This window comes from Castanea sativa, chromosome 3 (assembly GCF_040712315.1).
Source record: "Castanea sativa cultivar Marrone di Chiusa Pesio chromosome 3, ASM4071231v1".
NCBI lineage: Eukaryota > Viridiplantae > Streptophyta > Magnoliopsida > Fagales > Fagaceae > Castanea > Castanea sativa.
In genome coordinates, this window is record NC_134015.1 from 38412844 (window position 1) to 38418843 (window position 6000).

Here is a 6000-nt window from a genome sequence, read left to right on the forward strand (position 1 = left end):
AGACCTTTGTCAAGTCTTATTAATCACAAGTTGAAGAGAAATGATCTTAGGGAAACATACAAGTTATTCATCTCAGCGAGATGAATAACTCGAGAAAAACTGTGGAACTTCCCTAACATCACTTCCAAGTTTGGAAATTAAGACCCGATGGTGGGCTCCCGGGATCGAGCTGATACGTAGATTGTTTAGCGAAGTCTTTGGAGTTAATTCTTTTGAAATGGCTATCAACGACATAAACTCTTAAGGGTGCCCAACCCTCCCACCGCTTGTCAAAGATGGTTTCATGACTAGTCTGGATTCGACTATTCTCGGCATTGAAGAAAGGACTTTTAGAATTAGCCCTTTGGGCACGCGCACCATCACTCACAGTTTCAACCAAGAGGTCACATTGAACCTAAGGTGGTAGAAGATAGATGAGTCAGGTATGGCACGCTACTATACCGGGGCAGTTTTTGTTGGGTTCCCATGCCTTGTGAGGAGACCTTTGTCAAGTCTTATTAATCACAAGTTGAAGAGAAATTATCTTAGGAAAAGATACGAGTTATTCATCTCAGCGAGATGAATAACTCGAGAAAAACTGTGGAACTTCCCTAACATCACTTCCAAGTTTGGAAATTAAGACCCGATGGTGGGCTCCCGGGATCAAGCTGATACGTAGTCGATCTTTTCTTGTATTGCTTCTTAAGGGACCTTGACTTCACTCCCAAGGTCTAGTTTATGGTGTCAACCGGTTGAATGATATTCTCAAGAAACCTCTAAGAATAGGGAGGATGTTGAGGTTCGGCCTAGTTTGAAGACTTTTATGAGATTAAGATCTCCCTTAGAGGAGGTGTTTACCAGTGCTAGGCTCAGAAAGACCAAGCAGTCATGGTTCATCTTAGCTAAGAATCTTCAAGAGGCTGTTTAGATGGTTAACTAAGTTTGGAAATTAAGACCCGATGGTGGGCTCTCGGAAAAATGCCATACTAGGGTAGAATTTTTCTTGATTATTCTCCTGTGTAAGAAGGGATGAAACTGATGGCCACGAAAGTGTCATGAATTCCTATGCAAATCTCACATGGGGTCGCTTCCACGAGACTGATGTGTAACCCATGTTCTTCATGACGTATCCCATTTTTTAGGCATTGAAGTTCACCTCAATTGAGGTTATGATAGAAACTTGTGGAACCATTTCTGAATGCATGAGCCATGAGTAGCTCATTCAAGAACTCACTCCAAGGAGTTGAAGATTGCAATAAACCTACTTTGGGTTACCCTGTGGGTGCAACATCTCAATCAACCAACATGAGACACCTATATTGAACATGGGAGTAGACAATTAAAAGCATGCATGAGGCCACTCTATTGGAGAAGGGCCTAGATAATAACAATTTTTTCAGATCCTTTCAGGGCCAAGATTCCTAGCTAACCTCGGTTCTTTTGAATTTCTTTTCAAGAACTTGCTTCGGCCTATCAAGAGTCAAACAAGAGAAGCACAACCTGGGTTGTCTACTCCAATAATTTTGACAAATTTCCTTTATGGAAGCCATTAAGGATCCCAGATTCCCTATCTCAAATTTGTGCAGCAGCCAATTCTATTGAGGCATTAAAAGAGCGATAAGTGAGATCAGTGATCCACAAGACGTCCATATGGACTAGAAGACCACTAAAAATCCATCTCGTGCAACCCCCACATTATCCATGAAGACTAGCTACTGCAAGTCTAAGAGAGGAATTCCGCTAGAAGTTGGAGTCGATCTGTACAACTTGCAAGCTCTTCTGTCAAAGCATCCTAAAAGGGTAAAAGGAACCCAACATCTCTCAAGCAAGATCAACCAGCTTGAACTTGGTTTTCTTCAGCTTTCCTCAATAGGTATTTCCTTCGGGTCTTCCTTAAAAAAAGCTTTCTTCCACCTTCAGGTAGTCTAGGAGTTTCCTTTGAGTATTCCCCAGACAAGATCTTCTTTTGCCTTCGGGTAGTCTAGGTGGTTCCTTTGAGTTTCCCTCAGAAAATCTTCTTTCACCTTCGGGTATATTAGGTGGTTCCTTCAGGTCTCCCCAAAAAAAATCTTCTTTCACCTTTGGGTAGTCTATGTGGTCCCTTCGAGTTTCCCTCAGGTGAAATCTTCTTTTTTCTTCGAGTTGTCCTCAAATTTCTTTTCTCCTTCAGGCAGTCTAGGTGGTTCCTTAGGGTCTTATTAAGCAAAATCCTCTCTTTCTCCAACTATCTTGGGATGTGTATGGGTTTCTTGATATGTGAATCCTCACACCCCTTAATTAAAAATCTCACCAAGTTGTGAAAGTGATTGAGAGACTATGGGAAACGCCACACTGGGAAAACTTATTTCACAAGGTTTCTCCCCTTCAAATGGACTTCTGGACAATAGTCTCGACAGCATCTTGAGCTTTAGCAAGAGCCTCAGTCGCAATTTTTGGGCAAGATCGTCAGACAATCTTGTAACCAGCTTGAAGCATTCCTCAGAAGTTTGATTGCCAAATTGATAATTGAAGAAGGCAAACCGAGCCTACATTTAGGGAGAATTGTAAAATGTCTCCAATTTTATTGGATCTTGCTAGGAGCGAAGTCTTTGTCTAACTTTGTCCATTTCCTTTTCAGGAACATTCTTAATAGTATCGTTCATGGTAATTCGCCCAGTAATTATTGGAGGCATGAAAAATCAGTTTTGCCTACTTCAATGATACAATGTCAAAACTTGCTCATGATGAACGCCAACCTGTGAACCATGGTGGAAGAGTGAAGGGATTAAATTTGGTCATGAATTAGGGCCAAAATACTTCCAACTTTATTGGGTTTGGCATGGTCTTGATATGTCACTAACCCCATTTAATTTCCTTTCCAAGGACGCGCTTTAATCAAGCCAATGAGATGTCACTCGCACTGCATACTTCAATGAATAGTGACAACAACACTTGAACATTGTTGATAATACAATCAAAGAGCCACTCACTTGCTCAACATTTAGGCAATAGAGCCCCATCAAAACATCAGGGAATTGCATTAACATCCGTTCTTGTTGTTCTCATATTGATTTTCTTAGGTCCCTAATGTGGCATGTTGCCTTGACAGGTCATCTCAATGATTGATATGAAAATGAAGCTTGTTACTTGTACTTCACAATAATCTTCATCACAAACCAGAAAATCTTCATCCAAAAGATGTACGTCAAATATGAAATCAAGCACCTACGGTCTCTTTTTGAGGTGGAGACCTTCATCCCCTATGTGGATCTTTGCAAGAGCTTCTAGATAACGGGAATTCCATTCATTGGAAACACTGGAACCCAAGTTTGGTCTTGTCACCTTGCCCTAGACACTGTCCCAACAAAACCTTCTCTCATCTTGGTTGGCTTAGGTTTGTTGCAATCTTGTCCACCCTTTTCGAAAATGATTCCAAAATGAAATCAAAGTATAATGGTTCAAATCAAAATATCAAATAATGAAAATCTATGTTTTGAACACATGCATCTTTTAAGAGTGGCAAGTCAATGCCAAAACTCCTTTTGTGGGGAAAACATTGTTCGAGTGAAGTGATTATCCCGTACAGGGATGAAAGGCATGTGATCTCCAAACACTCACATCATGATAACCAATCTCAACAACCCTACATTCATAAAATATTCACCACTTTCACAGAGTGACATATTCAATTCTCTTCTTGACAGTCAACCTTTCGGGGAGGTCCTACGCAAAATTGTTGTGGACCCTAAATCAATGAATGACCATATGTTCAAGTTTCATAGACCAACCTATTGGATTTTAGCCAAAAAGAAATATTTTTTCAAAAATTACCCAAATTTATAATTTGGCAGTCAGGCTCCTTAGGCTAAGAAGTAAGCACTTAGGATGACGGAGAAAGACATTCATTTCACTAAGAGAAATACCCCTTGGTAGCCCAGTTGAGCCTGCTGAATTCTTTTCTTGTTTAACCCAGCCAAGTATTGCCCCCCAAACTAGGGAAGCTTAGATGGTTACAAGAATCTCATGCTAGGTGACCTCCATTACTTGAGTCCATCAAATGAGTCCCTAATTGAAAAAGGAAAAGAAAAGAGCCCAAATCAATCATATGACAAAGTCATGGGCCAATCAAGTAAAATGAAGCTTCAAGCAAAGAAAGGGAAAAATAAAAAATTCAGCCAATAAAAGTCAAGAAATATGGGCCAAATAAAATAAAATGAAAGCCCAAAACTATGAAAATGGGCAAAGTTTAAGAGATGGACTCAAATTAAGGATATAGCCAAGCATGAGGGGCAAGCAAAAAGATTCTTGATGAAGTGTAATCCTCAACTTTAGAAAATCCTTCAAAGAATTTCATAGCCAAAAAAATCCTCCCGTAAGCCTTGGAAAACCATATTTTTACATTACAATCCTAAGGAAGTTTTTGATTGAGAGCGACTACTTAGTCTATGGAGCTTGTGCCAAGGAATCACCCACATGTGGAAAATTTTGAGTCTGATATCCTTCATTTCATGCACCTAATTAACCCTAAGGCCACGTTAGAACATTGAACATTTGGTCAATCAACATTGATGGAATCATTCGCATATGCCAAGGCATCATGCCTCAAAAAAGGTAGGGTTCTCTCCCAACCATGGTATTAAAGCCTAGACCATTTAATGAACTGTAAAAGGGAGAAGTTTAAGGTTTTTAAGGTTGAATCGAGGTCGAACAGTGATGATGTCATAATTAATTTAATAAATAATAAATATTAAAAAATATATAAAAATTAACAATCTTATCAAAAATAAAGAGGTTCAAGTATATCTTAATTAAAAATAAAGTGATATTATTTTACAAATTTATACAAAATAATTAATTATTCTTCTATTTCAAACATTTTACAAAATTTGTACCACATAACAACTTTTTAGTATACCAATATAATTCAAAAAGTAACTTCAAATATTTGGATTACTATATCCCATTTTTAAACTTTCGAACGAAAAAAAAACCACAACCACAAATGTCTTGTGTCATCTTAAATAATTATTTTAAATACAAAATACTATTCCTCTAGACCTTGGACTTGTAATAAGTTGTAATCTGAACCTACTCAACTAGAGTTTCAAATGGTAATAAAGAGAAGAAGAAGAAAAAAAAAATATATGGCACACTCCATATGTATCATCTTATTTAATTAAAAAAATTACACTTCCCCAAGTAACTGTCTCACATGTCATGTCACCCTCTTGCCAATAAAGCGTCAAATCCCACCTCCCTCTCTTAAGTGTCTTCATCTTCTTTCTTTTCTTCTTTCACTCTCCTTATTTCATTCTCTATCCCTCTAATCTATCTTTACCAGAATAGATCCATCCTCCTTCTGACCAAATCACCAAACACTCAACAGTAAGATCCAGAGACAGTAGAACAAGATCTAATGATGGTGGAGCTCTTGGCGGAATGAGATATCAAGCCTGGCCTTCTGGCGGTGATAGTAGATGGACTACCACTGCCAGGGGCGGAGCTAGAAATTTTTGTTTGGGGGGGCCGATTTGTGTTGCTAATTTATTAGTCTATACAAACTTTCATACACATTCACAAACACATGCATCTATACACATACACAAAAATTAGTATCTTTCATAATGAATCCTTAAAATTAAATGTTTCATAGAATTAAATTAATCTTTCACCATCTTCCATAGTGAAATCCTTACAATTTTCATTTTCAATATAAGTTACCAAATTCTCTACCATTGTGAGTAAAAAAATTTCAATTGAATTAATGAAGTGTTCAAAGACATGAATGATCCAAAACTTTAAGAAATACGAGAGCACATTTTACCATAAAAAATGAATTTGAGAAATAATACGTTCTCTATAACTACTAGACAAATTGGACAATTTTTTTAAGAACATTATTGAACCAACTCAAATAGTTGGGCGGGCCAAGTCCCATTTTTGAGGGCTAATTATTAAAATATTAAATATTTCTATATAGTAAAAAGAAATTTTCAAAAATTTTAGGGGGCCCTGGCCCCCCCCCCACCCTAACATGTAGCT